Consider the following 16,139-nt stretch of genomic DNA (forward strand, 5'->3'; position numbering starts at 1 on the left):
CTTTCCTGTCACTCCTATTCCTAAACACCTTATACCCAGGAATATTTAATGCTCACTCCAGCCCTTCTTTGAGCCAGGTCTCCATTATAGCAAAAATATCATAATTCCATTTGTTAACTTGTGCCTGCAGTTCACCAATCTTACTAATCTCATTCCATGCACTCAGATGCATGCACATTAGCCCTGATTTGGCTTTTTTCTACTTTCCAATTTAATATGACCCCATCTAATGATCTTGTGTTGCCAACTCTAATTCTATCAAACTCTCCAAGTATTCTGTCTCCCTCGATGGAACTCTCTGATATACCCTCATTATCAGTAGATACTTCACAACTTCCCACTGCCAATTTTTCTCCTCTGCACTTTGAATTTCACTTCAGGTTCCCAACCCCCTGCCAATCTAGTTTAAACTCTCCCCAACAGCACCAGCAAACCTCCTCACAAGGACACTAGTCCCAGTCATGTTAAAGTGTAGCACATCCTTCTTGTACAGGTCCCACCTGCCCCAGAACTGGCCCCAATGCCTCAGAAATCTAAAGTCCTTCCTCCTACTCCATTTTTACAGCCATGTGTTGAACTACTCAATCTTCCTATTCTTATGTTCTTTAGCATTTGGCACTGGGAGTAATCTTGAGATCAATGCTCTTGAGGTCCTGCTTTTTAATTCCCTTCCTAACTCCCTAAAATCTATTTTCAGGACCTCATCCCTTTTCCTACCTATGTCATTGGTCCCAAAGTGCACCACGACCTCTACTGTCCCCCTGTCTCTCGGTCATCCAATTTATTGACACAACAGCTCAGTCACAACGGAGTAAGACCATTCAGATACTTCACTTGTGCGGAGGGATTTATTCAATTTTCCCACCTGCTGGCACTCGAGCTTTGAAAGTTCAAAGCATCTGTTGCGTAATCAGCACATTCTTATTGCCGAGGAGCAGTTTAATTGCTCTGTTGAAGGAAAACAAATAATTTGTTCACCCCACCTAATGAGACTCCAATAAGTTCGCATCCAGCAGTAGGGATTAGTTCTCTCGTTAGTCGCATCCAGAACAGAAAAGTAGTGGAAACAAAAACAGAATTACCTGGAAAAACTCAGCAGGTCTGGCAGCATCGGCGGAGAAGAAAAGAGTTGACGTTTCGAGTCCTCATGACCCTTCGACAGAACTTGAGTTCGAGTCCAAGAAAGAGTTGAAATATAAGCTGGTTTAAGGTGTGTGTGTGGGGGGTGGAGAGATAGAGAGAGAGAGAGGTGGAGGGGGGGGGGTGTGGTTGTAGGGACAAACAAGCAGTGATAGAAGCAGATCATCAAAAGATGTCAACGACAATAGTACAATAGAACACATAGGTGTTAAGGTTAAAGTTGGTGATATTATCTAAACGAATGTGCTAATTAAGAATGGATGGTAGGGCACTCAAAGTATAGCTCTAGTGGGGGTTTATTTTTTTAATAATGGAAATAGGTGGGAAAAGGAAAATCTTTATAATTTATTGGGAAAAAAAGGAAGGGGGAAACAGAAAGGGGGTGGGGATGGGGGAGGGAGCTCACGACCTAAAGTTGTTGAATTCAACATTCAGTCCGGAAGGCTGTAAAGTCCCTAGTCGGAAGATGAGGTGTTGTTCCTCCAGTTTGCGTTGGGCTTCACTGGAACAATGCAGCAAGCCAAGGACAGACATGTGGGCAAGAGAGCAGGGTGGAGTGTTAAAATGGCAAGCGACAGGGAGGTTTGGGTCATTCTTGCGGACAGACTGCAGGTGTTCTGTAAAGCGGTCGCCCAGTTTACGTTTGGTCTCTCCAATGTAGAGGAGACCACATTGGGAGCAACGAATGCAGTAGACTAAGTTGGGGGAAATGCAAGTGAAATGCTGCTTCACTGGAAAGGAGTGTTTGGGTCCTTGGACGGTGAGGAGAGAGGAAGTGAAGGGGCAGGTGTTGCATCTTTTGCGTGGGCATGGGGTGGTGCCATAGGAGGGGGTTGAGGAGTAGGGGGTGATGGAGGAGTGGACCAGGGTGTCCCGGAGGGAGCGATCCCTACGGAATGCCGATAAGTGGGGTGAAGGGAAGATGTGTTTGGTGGTGGCATCATGCTGGAGTTGGCGGAAATGGCGGAGGATGATCCTTTGAATGCGGAGGCTGGTGGGGTGATAAGTGAGGACAAGGGGGACCCTATCATGTTTCTGGGAGGGAGGAGAAGGCGTGAGGGCGGATGCACGGGAGATGGGCCGGACACGGTTGAGGGCCCTGTCAACGACCGTGGGTGGAAAACCTCGGTTAAGGAAGAAGGAGGACATGTCAGAGGAACTGTTTTTGAAGGTAGCATCATCGGAACAGATGCGACGGAGGCGAAGGAACTGAGAGATTGGGATGGAGTCCTTACAGGAAGCGGGGTGTGAGGAGCTGTAGTCGAGATAGCTGTGGGAGTCGGTGGGTTTGTAATGGATATTGGTGGACAGTCTATCACCAGAGATTGAGACAGAGAGGTCAAGGAAGGGAAGGGAAGTGTCAGAGATGGACCACGTGAAAATGATGGAGGGGTGGAGATTGGAAGCAAAATTAATACATTTTCCCAAGTCCCGACGAGAGCATGAAGCAGCACCGAAGTAATCATCGATGTACCGGAGAAAGAGTTGTGGAAGGGGGCCGGAGTAGGACTGCAACAAGGAATGTTCCACATACCCCATAAAGAAACAGGCGTAGCTGCGGCCCATGCGGGTACCCATAACCACACCTTTTATTTGGAGGAAGTGAGAGGAGTTGAAGGAGAAATTGTTCAGCATGAGAACAAGTTCAGCCAGACAGAGGAGAGTAGTGGTGGATGGGGATTGTTCGGGCCTCTGTTCGAGGAAGAAGCTAAGGGCCCTCAGACCATCCTGGTGGGGGATGGAGGTATAGAGGGATTGGACGTCCATGGTGAAGAGGAAGCGGTTGGGGCCAGGGAACTGGAAATTGTTGATGTGACGTAAGGTGTCAGAGGAATCACGGATGTAGGTGGGAAGGGACTGGACAAGGGGAGAGAGAAGGGAGTCAAGATAACGAGAAATGAGTTCTGTGGGGCAGGAGCAAGCTGAGACGATCGGTCTACCGGGGCAGTTCTGTTTGTGGATTTTGGGTAGGAGATAGAAGCGGGCCGTCCGAGGTTGGGCAACTATCAGGTTGGAAGTTGTGGGAGGGAGATCCCCAGAGGAGATGAGGTCAGTGACAGTCCTGGAAACAATGGCTTGATGTTCAGTGGTGGGGTCATGGTCCAGGGAGAGGTAGGAGGAAGTGTCTGCGAGTTGACGCTCAGCCTCCGCGAGGTAGAGGTCAGTGCGCCAGACAACAACAGCACCACCCTTGTCAGCAGGTTTGATGACAATGTCAGGGTTGGACCTGAGAGAATGGAGTGCAGTAAGTTCAGAGAGAGACAGGTTAGAATGGGTGAGAGGAGCAGAGAAATTGAGAAGACTAATGTCGCGCCGACAGTTCTCAATGAAAAGATCGAGAGAAGGTAAGAATCCAGAGGGAGGGGTCCAGGTGGAGGGAGAATATTGGAGATGGGTAAAAGGATCCGTTGAACTGGGAGAGGACTCCTGCCCAAAGAAGTGAGCCCAGAGACGAAGACCGTGGAAGAAGAGTTCAGTATCATGCCGAGCCCGAAATTCATTGAGGTGAGGGCGTAAGGGTATGAAACTAAGTCCTTTGCTGAGCACTGAACGTTCAGCATCAGAGAGGGGAAGGTCAGGGGGTATAGTGAATACACGGCTGGGGTTGGGATTGGAAGAAAGGGTGGGGATGGAGGGACAGGCAGGGGTGGAGGGTACTAGATGGGTGTTGGTGTCGATGAGTTGTTGGAGCTTGCGTTCCTTAGCACTTGAGAGAAAGAGAAAAAGTTTCTTGTTGAGGCGTCGGATGAGCCGAAGGATAAAATGAAACTGGGGGCACGCGCAGCTTTCCACAAGGGTACGGCGGTGCTGCTGGAGGGAGAGGTCGAGTGTGTTCATATGGCGGCACATGGCACTGAGTGTGGATTTCAGAATGTGACGGGAATAGCAGTCCGAGAAACGTTTTATGTCCCGGAGATACCTGTAATCCTGGGTGGGTTCGAAACATGAGGGGTGGAATAGTTTGGTTGCTGTATGAATTGATTTTAATAAGTTTATATCTTGGCCCTGATGACTCCAAACAAAATCGGATCACAAAGCAAAGCAGAATGATCGATTCAATGGTGGTGAATCTACCCAGCATTCTCCGCGGAGAAGAATGTGTCCTACCAGACCACGAGCTGCCTGCGCAGGCGCACTGCTGGGCTGTAACCGGAGCCTGCGCACTGCAGTCTCTGACAGGGGCATGCGCAGTGTAGGTTGTACCTGGAGTTAGACGGTGAAGCGAGAAACAGTGGAGCGCCGTTGAGTCCTGGAGCCGCTGGGTGGGTGGAGAGGATTAGAGCCAGTGGAGTGGGTGGGGCGGATTCATTAACACTAGGTGGAGGCCTCAAACCCCGAATAAAAAGTTGCCGATCTTGTTTTCACGGGACGGGGCGAGAGCTCGTGAACTCCTCTGGTTCACAGGCCCCAGGTTAACGGACGCTATCTTGAGCGGGGTCAATGTGCAGCATGGGGCATGCGAGGCCATCCCTGCCCCTGTCAGCAGGAAGAGAGAATATTGTGAATTTCTATCCTGGACTGACAGGGATGGATTTTGGAAACTCCTTTTACAGGGGTTTAGAAGGGGAGGATTTACACACAGCAAACTCAAACCAAGAGAAAGGTTTGTCTCTGCAATTTCTATCCTGGACTCACAGTAAAGGTTTCCATAAACTTACAGGTTACTGAAAGTGGAAGATTGACAGATGGGAAACTCAATCTAAACATCACATCAAGATCTGACAGAGTCACTCATTTCATGAGGACCTGAACATCATTGCCCTTTGAATGTGGAAAGGAAAAGGTTTGTCTGAACTGCCTGTGGGAGAAGATTTTAGGTATCAGTGTGACTGGAAAAGCACCAAGACACACAAACCCAGGTTAGAGCACATCTGGAGAACTTTTTGTTTTTATCTCTGTGTTTAATTGACTGCCACTGCTCTTCAAGAAATGCCTACCTCCTTGAAGAAGTTCTGTTCCTCTCTGCGCCTCTCACCCATTCTAACCTGTCTCTCTCTGAACTTACTGCACTCCATTCTCTCAGGTCCAACCCTGACATTGTCATCAAACCCGCTGATATTTCAACTCTTTCTTGGACTCGAACGCAAGTTCTGTCGAAGGGTCATGAGGATTCGAAACGTCAACTCTTTTCTTCTCCGCCGATGCTGCCAGACCTGCTGAGTTTTTCCAGGTAATTCTGTTTTTGTTTTGGATTTCCAGCATCCGCAGTTTTTTTGTTTTTATCTCTGTGTTTAATTGACTGCCACTGCTCTTCAAGAAATGCCTACCTCCTTGAAGAAGTTCTGTTCCTCTCTGCGCCTCTCACCCATTCTAACCTGTCTCTCTCTGAACTTACTGCACTCCATTCTCTCAGGTCCAACCCTGACATTGTCATCAAACCCGCTGATATTTCAACTCTTTCTTGGACTCGAACGCAAGTTCTGTCGAAGGGTCATGAGGACTCGAAACGTCAACTCTTCTTCTCCGCCGATGCTGCCAGACCTGCTGAGTTTTTCCAGGTAATTCTGTTTTTGTTCTGGAGAACTGTGTTCAGTTGTGGGCAACAAACATCAGGAAGGATAGAATTGCCTTGGAGGGAGTGTAACACAGATTTACCTGAGTGATCTGAGCTCCAAGGGTTAAACTACAGAACAAGATTACACAAAAGAGTCACAAGAGTCATAATGGCATGGAGGAAGCCATTTGGCCCATTGGGTCCATGCCAGCTATGTAGAGCAATCCAATCAGTCTCAGTTCCCTGTTCTATCCCTGTATCTTTGCAAGTTTATTTCCCTCAAATGTCTATCCAATATCCTTTCGAAATCGTTCATCATGTCCATTTCCACCCCCTCTAAGGCAGTAACCCCCAGGTCATTATCACTCACTGTGTAATAACATCCTCCCTCATATCTCCCGTAGCTTTTACCCAAAACCTTAAATCTCTGTCCTTGAGTCCTTGTACGATCAGCTGATGGGAACAGCTTTTATTTGTCTACCTTATCTAAACCTGTCATAATCTTGTGCACCTCTGTCAATCTTCCCTCAACCTCCTTTGCAGGAAGCAGTCCGGTAAATCTCCTCTGCACCTTCTCAAGGACCTTCACATCCTTCCTAAAGTGAGGTGACCAGAACTGGATGCAATTCTTGAATTGTGGCCGAACCAGAGCCTGATAAAGATTCAGCATAACTTACCTGTTTTTGTTCTCAATACCACTATTTATGTAGCTCAATGTCCAACCTGCTGTGCTAACTTCTCTCTTAATCATCCTGCCGCCTTCAGAGATCAAAGCACATGAAGCCCCAGGTCCCTCTGTCCATGCTCACTCTTTAGAGCTTTGCCATGAATTATATCTTCCCTTTCTCTATTTCTTCTGCTAAAAATCACCTATCTGTGAGGGTTGTAATCCCTGGAATTTAGAAGACGAAGAGGTGATTTGATCAAAGTTTTCAGGATATTAATTGGAACTACAGGGTACATAGAGAGAAACTATTTCCGTTGGTTGGGGAATCTATGTTGAGTGGGCGGAGTCTAAACAAAGAATCAGGTTCCAGACGCTTTTCTGGGAGAGAGTTCTGGATCCTGACAACTCTCTGTTGGTAAACATTCCTGTTTTTATACTCAGTGCCTCTATTTATGAAGCCCAAAATCCCATGTTTCTCTGACTACCCATCAATCTGTCCTACCATAAGAAATAGGTCCCACAAATGGTTTAATCATCACCCATACTCAGAAAGCCTATATATCGATACAAGATTTAAAATAGTTCCTGTACTATGTGACCTGAACACCATACACCTGTCCCCAATGTTATGTCATCTCATCTTCAAGGACCTCGATGTTCAGATGATAAGGGAATTATCCCGGAATTTCATAAGTCAGAACGCAGGGAGAGAGATAGGTGGACTATGACCCCGGTGTTAAGGCAGTTTTTGGAAAACACTGCGATTGTCCCTGTGATAGTGACACCAGTAAAAAGGGTGGAGGGAAGAGAGGGAAGTGACTGGGCTGGAATAGGGGCCATGGCTGGCACGGCCGCTGGGAAGCTCTTAGACATGGAGAATATGTGGGAACAGGACAAGGCTATGAGGCAGCAATGGACAGGAATCTTCAGTAAAAGAAATAAAAAGCAGAGAGATGAAATCCTGGAACAACAAGAAGGAGTGAAATCCAGAAAAGAGATGGTGGACGGACTGATCGAGAGAAAGGGAACAGTCAGTGATATCATTCAGCAGAATAAGATTGGGGTGAAAAGTCAGAACATGCCTAAAGCTGTTCCCTGTGTGATGTAAGGAGGGTTTTTATTGGATCGGGTACAAGGCCAGGAGGACATTGAGAAAAAATCGAGAGCCCAAAGGGTCTGGAGAGGGAGAGTTAATAATCCCAGGGAGTCCAGGCTGCACAAACTTTGAGTGTGAGCCCAGACCCATTGTAAAGCAGCGAACAAATAAATCCTGGATTTTACTGAGACTCTTTTCTGTGTCCCAGCTCCTGTAAATACTGACGGGAAAGGGACCGGAATCTCAGGAGGCTTCACACCGCTGGCAGCTCGTGTGGAAGTGATCTCCGATCAGATCAATATGCTTCTGCAGTGATTATTTAATAAAGCGTCTGAACCTTTCATTGTGCTTCCTGGTTGGAAGAGATTGTGGATGCCCAGGAGGAATTGGAGCCTGGGGTGGGCCAAAATTTGATGATCTCAGATAATCCTGGAGGGTTGTAGAGCTGGAAATCATCACAGTGTTGGTCAGCGAGCACAGGGGGTGGATGAAACAAGAGTTGGTGCGAGTAAGGACATAATTGAAAATTTGACTGAATTCTTTGAGGAGGTGACCAGGTGTGTAGATGAGAGTAGTGCAGTTCATGTAGTTTCTATGGATTGCAGCAAAGCCTTTGACAAGGTCCCACATGGGAGACTTATAAAGAAGGCGAATGCACATGGGATACAAGATAATTTGATAAGGTGGATTCAAAATTGGCTTAGTTGTAGGAGACAGAGGGTGATGACAGAAGGATGCTTTAGTGACTGGAAGCCATTGTCCAGTGACATACCACAGGGATCTGTGCTGGGTCCCCTATTATTCGTCATTTATATAAACAACATAGATGACTATGTGGGGGGTAGGATTAGTAAGTTTGCGGATGACACTAAGATTGGCCGGGTGGTTATCAGTGAGGTTGAATGTCTTGGGCTACAGGAAGATATAGACGGGATGGTCAAATGAGTAGATTTGCAGTTAAGTGGCAAATGGAATTTAACCCTGAAAAGTATGAGGTGATACACTTTGGAAGGAATAATTTGACAAGGAAGTATTCAATGAACAGCATGACACTAGGAAGTTCTGAGGATCAAAGGGACCTTGGCGTGTGTGTCCATTGATCTCTGAAGGCGGAGGGGCATTTTAGTGGGGTAGTGACGAAGGCATATAGGACACTTGCCTTTATCAATCGAGGCATAGATTACAAAAGTATCATCGTTGGTGAGGCCACAGCTGGAGTACTGTGTGCAGTTCTGGTCGCCACATTATAGGAAGGATGTGATTGCACTGGAGGGGGTGCTGGGGAGATTCACCAGGATGTTGCCTGGGATGAAACATTCAAGTTATGAAGAGAGGTTGGATAGACTTTGGTTGTTTTCATTGGAACAGAGAAGACTGGGGGGCGACCTGATCGAGGTGTACAAGGTTATGAGGGGCATGGACAGGGTAGATAGGGAGCAGCTGTTCCACTTAATTGAAGGGTCAGTCACGAGGGGACACAAGTTCAAGGTGAGGGGCAGGAGGTTTAGGGGGATGTGAGGAAAAACCTTTTTACCCAGAGGGTGGTGACGGTCTGGAATGCGCTGCCTGGGAGGGTGGTGGAGGCGGGTTGCCTCACATCCTTTAAAAAGTACCTGGATGAGCACTTGGCATGTCATAATATTCAAGGCTATGAGCCAAGTGCTGGTAAATGGGATTAGGTAGGTAGGTCAGGTTTTCTCACGTGTCGGTGCAGACTTGATGGGCCAAAGGGCACTGTGATTCTGTGATGCCCAGCTGAGTTTTGGGTGACCTCCAGTTTCTATGGAGTTGAATTGGGGAGGCCGCCAAGATGCACATTCAAATAGTCCGGTTTAGAGGGAACAAGGGAATGGTTTCAGCAACAGATGAACTGAGGCAGTGACACAGCTGGGCAATGTTACTGAGGTGGAAGTGGGTGGTTTTAGTGATTTGTAGTCAGAAGCTCAGCTTGGGCTGAAATATGACAACAAGATTGTGAACAGTCTGGTTCAGCCTCAGAGAGCTGCAAGGGGGATGGAGTCGGTGGATAGGGAGTAGAGTTTGTAGTGGGGACTCAAGACAATGGCTTTGCTCTTCCCATTATTTAAATGGGGGACATTTCTGCTCATCCTGCACTGGACGTCAGACTGGATAGTGTGTGAGTTGGAGGTGATGGTGTTCACTGACACCTGTTACCCTGGTCCTTCTAGGTGGTGGTGGTTGAGGCTCTGGGGATTCTGTGAAAATCCTGGATGAGTTGTAGATGTATAAAACATTTCTTCACCCCCTGCATCTTCCACCTCTCTCTCTCCTCCCATGGAGGCCAGTGTCTTGTGTAGGCCCAGTCTGGGTTTCCGGTTCCCTTTCCTGAAGGACATTAGTGAACCAGTTGGGTTTTTATGACAATCCAGCAGTTTTCATGGTCACTTTTTCCTCATGTCAATTCCACAAATAACCAGATTCATTCAGCTCAGTTTCACAACCTGCCTTTATGTTTTTGTGGATTCTCTCTCTTGCCCTTTTTTCTGTTTTAAATCAGCTTCACAGGGTATTAGAAGAGGAGGATTTGCAGTCAGGAAACTCAAACCAGACATCACATCAGAATCTGACAGAGTCATCCAATTGATCGGAACTTGAATATCATCGGATTTTGAACATGGAAGGACAAAGCACCGTTCACAGTGGGGAGAAACTGTACATGTGTTCGGTGTGTAGACGAGGCTTCAGGCAATCGTCTGGCCTGTGGAAACACAAGTTAAGAAGAAACTGCAGACACAATTGAGAAAAGAATAGAATGATATGCTGATAGAAGTGAGAGGCTCACGTGGAGCATAAACACTGGCATGGACCAGTTGGACAGAATGACCTGTTTCTGTACTGAATATTCTGTGTAATTCTATTTAAATTCCTTTTATAGTGTGACTGGAAAAGCACTGAGACAGACACTGAGAGTGTTCCAGTGCGCTGACTGTGGAAAGAGCTTTAACCAGTTACACAACCTGATAAAACATCACACCATTCACAGTGGGGAGAAACCGTACATGTGTTCTGTGTGTGGACAAGGCTTCAACTGATTGTCCAACCTGGAGAGACGCAAAGACGGCAGCACCATGGAGAAACCGTGGAAATGTGGGGACTGTGGGAAGGGATTCAATACTCCATCCCAGCTGGAATCTCATCGACGCAGTCACACTGGGGAGAGGCCATTCACCTGCTCTGTGTGTGGGAAGGGATTCGTTCAGTCAGCACATCTTACAAAACATCAACTTGTTCATACTGATAAGAGACCTTTCAACTGTTCTGACTGTGAGAAGAACTTCAAAAGCAAAATGGATCTGTTGAGACACCAGCGAGTTCACACTGGGGAGCGGCCGTTCACCTGCACTGAGTGTGGGAAAGGATTCACAGTCAGCCAACCTGCTGACACACCAGCAAGTTCACACTATGGAGAGGCCATTCCCCTGCTCTGTGTGCGGGGAGAGATTTAATAACGTATCCAACCTACAGAGACACCAGTGAGTTCACACTGGGGAGAGGCCATTCACCTGCTCCAAGTGTGGGAAGGGATTCCTTCACTTATTCAATCTCAATGAACATCAACTTGTTCACAGTGATTAGAGACCTTTTAAATGTTCTGACTGTGAGAAGAGCTATAAAAGCAAAAGTGACCTGTTGAAACACCAATGCACTCACACTGGGGAGAGGCCATTCACCTGCTCGATGTGTGGGAAGTGACTCACTTCGTCATCCCACCAGCTGAGACACCAACAACTTCACCAGTGACTGCAGGGTTTGGATTCTGCTGTTATTGCTGCTGTTCATCACGTCCAGGACTGAACCACGATCATTCTGATAGTTGGTGTTTGTTTCTGCTGATGTTAATAGCCCCTATAACTGACTGGAGTTCAATATTTTGATATTTGTCAAATGAATTCATGTTGTTTCAGACGCACACTTTATTGAGTCTTTAATTTCTCCAGGATAAGAGGAGATTACTTGATGTCCTGTTACTGACTGTTCCATTTTGGGTCTTTTCTCCTTTCTAATTCTAGATTATTTCAGTTCTCACACCTTCTGTTACTCTCATGGCCAAGTTCCAGCTCCCCGTACCTTCCAGAGTGACTTCCCTAGCTTTGGGATCCAGGGAAGGTGTCAGTAACACTCCTGGGATCACTGAGCACAAAACTCAGTCTGTTAATCACTTTCAGCTACTGGACTCAGTGTGTGTCCCATAGCATCTCTCTCACCTTCGATGTGTGAATACAGCATCACATCTGTAAACCTGGTTTAAATTTAAATCCACTCAGCAAATGTATTGGACAGGAGTCTGGATGTCGATGAGATTTTCTGAAGCTTTTAAAAATTCATCCAAGGGATATGGGCTTCACTGGCTGGGCCAGCATTTATGGCCCATCCCTAATTGCACTTGAGAAGGTGGTGGTGAGCTGCCTTCTTGAACTGCTGCAGTCCATGTGGTGTAGGTCCACCCACAGTGCTGTTAGCAATGGAGTTCCAGGATTTTGACCCAGCGACAGTGAAGGAATGGCGACTGACAGAGCTGAGATTTCCATTGCCGTTTCCGGTGCCGAGGCCAATATCGGGTGATCTGTCCACTTTCATTATTTTTTTGTCACTTTGTTGCAGTTTAATACAACTGAAGGGCATTTAAGAGTCAACCACATTGCTGTGGGTCTGGAGCCACATGTAGGCCAGGCCAGGTAAGGAAAGCAGATTTCCTTCCCTAAAGGATGTTACTGAACCAGATGGGTTTTTCACAACAATCGACAATGGTTTCATGATCAACATGAGACTTTTAATCCCAGATTTTTATTGAATTCAAATTCCACCATTTGCCGTGACAGATTCAGAGCATCTCTGGATTACTAGTCCAGCGACAATACCACGACACCATCGCCTCTTCCTAGGTGCCAAGAATCCAAACACACAGCTAATCCTGGAGGCAATTAATTCAAATAATTTCATTCCCAGGTTTGAAATTAAATTGGGAATTATATTGTGGCAAATTTTACATATCTGGAGAAATCAACATTGCTGCTGCGCACAAGTCAGCTGTTTCCCAACACTCAGAGTAAGGAGGTAGTGATATCACAGAAAGGGAAGATCAGCGGGGCTCTAAGTCAGTACCTGACTCATAGAGCACAGAAAAAGGCCCTTCAGCCCATCAAGTCTGCGCCGGTCAAACAAATGCCTAACTATTCTAATCCCATTTTCCAACACTAGGCCCATAGCCTTCTATGCCATGGAATCGCAAGTGCACATCCAAATACTTCTTAAATGTTATGAGGGTTTCTGCCTCAACCACCCTTTTAGGCAGTGAGTTCCAGATTCCCACCACTCTCTGGGTGAAAAAATTCTTCCTCACATCCCCTCTAAACCTCCTAGCCCTTGCCTTAAATCTGTGCCCCCTGGTTATTGACCCCTCCACCAAGGGGACAAATTCCTCCTGTCTACCCTATCTATGCCCCTCATAATTTTATACACCTCAATCATGTCCCCCCTCAATCTCCACTGCTCCAGGAAAAATAACCCCAGTCTATCCCATCTCTCCTTATAACTAAAACTCTCCAGTTCAGGCAACATCCTGGTAAATGTCCTCTGCTCACACCGGGATGAGTCTGATTTCCTTTCACTCTGGTTAAAGTTGTTCTTATTCACTGTCAGCTTCACTGACTTTGATTGGAAATGACTGGGAACATTGGTCCAATTGTGTTCAATGTGAGGTCACAGCTCTGGGCTCATCTCGGATGTTGTGTTCACCTTGGAGTGGCAGAGACTCTGTGTCTGAAATGGGGAATCAATGTCAGTGAGATAGAAAATGAGACAGAGAGTGAGAGATAGAGGGTGAGAGACAGACAGAGGATGAGAGGCATACAGAGAGTGAGAGACAGACAGAGGGTGAAAGGCAAACAAAGGGTGAGAGACAAGATGAAGGGTGAGAGACAGAGTGTGAGAGACAGACGGAGAATGAGAGACAGACGGAGAGCGAGAGACAGACGAAAAGCGAGAGTCAAACGAAGGGTGAGAGACAGACATGGAAGGAGAGACAGACATAGATTGAGACACAGAAAGAGGATCAGAGACATACAGAGGGTCAGAGACAGACAGGGGGTGAGAGACAGAGGGGTAGATACAGATGGAGTGAGAAAGACAGTCACAGAAAGAGAGCGAGAGACAGTGAAACAGAAAGATTGAATGACAGTGTGACAGAATGCAAGGGAGAAAGACAAATAGAAAGATTAATACAGTCAGAGAAAACGAGAGACAGAAATTGTTTCAAAGCAAAAGGCAGAAGGACCGGGAGAGAGAAGGAGACAGAGACACAAAGCGACCCAGGGAGAAAGATAGAAGGACAGAGAGAAAGAGACAAACAGAAAGAGAGGTTAACTCTGCATCTTCTGTCTGCAATAAATAGGAGAAATTCAGGGGGTTTGTGCAGTCTGAATCATTCACCCCATTATCAATTTGAGAAATATGAACTGATTAGAGAGAGACAGCATGGATTTGTAAAAGGCTAAATCATGTCTAACTAACTGTGCTGTATTTTTGAGGAGGTCACTAATGTGGTAGGTAAGGGAATGTCATTGGATGTTACTTATATTGACTTCCAGAAGGCATTTGATGAAGTTTCACACAAGAAACTAACAAAATGAAAGTGCCTGGAATTAGAGATAATCTATCACTGAAATAGAGAATTGGTTTGGAAATACTGGACAACAGCCTCCTCTTCCTAGACACATGATCCCGACTGTGAGGTGCTGGATAGTCCAGACAGATCCCTGGGTGGACACTGTACGTGTAGTCATTTTAATAATAATCTCACCTTCAAGAAACAAACCGCTCGCAGGCGTGAAATATGGAACTGGTGCCTAAATCCTGAAAGAAAAGGAGCTGGAATTCTACCTGAGGACTTTCAGAGTTTTGATGGAGTTTGTGGCTGAAATTGGTGCCATATCTGCTGGGTGGACTTCTGAAAAATGCAGATCTCCCTTAGTTGCATTTGCTATTTAACATGTAATTTTTAGTGAATAGCGACTGTGATGTGCCTATTAATTCATGTTTAATTTATGTTGATTTTGGTTTGATTGTTAAAGTAAAAGGTATCAAAAGTGAAATCTTGTTCAATGGTTTTCTTGTTGGGGTCGTTTGGTAAATTTGGTTCTTTTGGTTTGTTGATTTCATGACATGTTGGATACATTGGATTTGATCTTACAGAATTCCTTGGATTTTAGAACATTTCCCAAGGAATGGAAGGTAGCAAACATAACCTCGCTATTCAAAAAAGAGGAAGAGAGAAAATGGGGAACTACAGACCAATTAGTCTAACATCAGTGATAAAAACAAAAAACAAAAAAACTGCAGATGCTGGAAATCCAAAACAAAAACAGAATTACCTGGAAAAATTCAGCAGGTCTGGCAGCATCGGCGGAGAAGAAAAGAGTTGACGTTTCGAGTCCTCATGACCCTTCGACAGAACTTGATTTCGAGTCCAGGAAAGAGCTGAAATATAAGCTGGTTTAAGGTGTGTGTGTGGGGGGCTGAGAGATATAGAGACAGAGAGGTGGAGGGGGTTGGTGTGGTTGTAGGGACAAACAAGCAGTGATAGAAGCAGATCATCAAAAGATGTCAACGACAATAGTACAATAGAACACACAGGTGTTAAAGTTAAAGTTGGTGATATTATCTAAACGAATGTGCTAATTAAGAATGGATGGTAGGGCACTCAAGGTATAGCTCTAGTGGGTTTTTTTTTTATATAATGGAAATAGGTGGGAAAAGGAAAATCTTTATAATTTATTGGGAAAAAAAAAGGGGGAAACAGAAAGGGGGTGGGGATGGGGGAGGGAGCTCACGACCTAAAGTTGTTGAATTCAATATTCAGTCCGGAAGGCTGTAAAGTCCCTAGTCGGAAGATGAGGTGTTGTTCCTCCAGTTTGCGTTGGGCTTCACTGGAACAATGCAGCAAGCCAAGGACAGACATGTGGGCAAGAGAGCAGGGTGGAGTGTTAAAATGGCAAGCGACAGGGAGGTTTGGGTCATTCTTGCGGACAGACTGCAGGTGTTCTGCAAAGCGGTCGCCCAGTTTACGTTTGGTCTCTCCAATGTAGAGGAGACCACATTGGGAGCAACGAATGCAGTAGACTAAGTTGGGGGAAATGCAAGTGAAATGCTGCTTCACTTGAAAGGAGTGTTTGGGTCGTTGGACGGTGAGGAGAGAGGAAGTGAAGGGGCAGGTGTTGCATCTTTTGCGTGGGCATGGGGTTGTGCCATAGGAGGGGGGTTGAGGAGTAGGGGGTGATGGAGGAGTGGACCAGGGTGTCCCGGAGGGAGCGATCCCTACGGAATGCCGATAAGGGGGGTGAAGGGAAGATGTGTTTGGTAGTGGCATCATGCTGGAGTTGGCGGAAATGGCGGAGGATGATCCTTTGAATGCGGAGGCTGGTGGGGTGATAAGTGAGGACAAGGGGGACCCTATCATGTTTCTGGGAGGGAGGAGAAGGAGTGAGGGCGGATGCGCGGGAGATGGGCCGGACACGGTTGAGGGCCCTGTCAACGACCATGGGTGGAAAACCTCGGTTAAGGAAGAAGGAGGACGTGTCAGAGGAACTGTTTTTGAAGGTAGCATCATCGGAACAGATGCGACGGAGGCGAAGGAACTGAGAGAATGGGATGGAGTCCTTACAGGAAGTGGGGTGTGAGGAGCTGTAGTCGAGATAGCTGTGGGAGTTGGTGGGTTTGTAATG

General features: G+C 46.4%; 1 long non-coding RNA gene across 1 annotated transcript; it reads left to right on the forward strand.

Annotated features, from left to right (window-relative positions):
- The first annotated feature begins 4,344 nt into the window (after positions 1–4,344).
- LOC121270553 lies at positions 4,345–10,249 on the forward strand. The gene is made up of 3 exons (XR_005941568.1): positions 4,345–4,403; positions 4,802–5,000; positions 9,917–10,249. It is a non-coding gene; the product is annotated as an uncharacterized LOC121270553 (long non-coding RNA).
- The last annotated feature ends 5,890 nt before the right edge of the window (positions 10,250–16,139 follow it).

Source organism: Carcharodon carcharias, chromosome 27, assembly GCF_017639515.1.
Source record: "Carcharodon carcharias isolate sCarCar2 chromosome 27, sCarCar2.pri, whole genome shotgun sequence".
NCBI lineage: Eukaryota > Metazoa > Chordata > Chondrichthyes > Lamniformes > Lamnidae > Carcharodon > Carcharodon carcharias.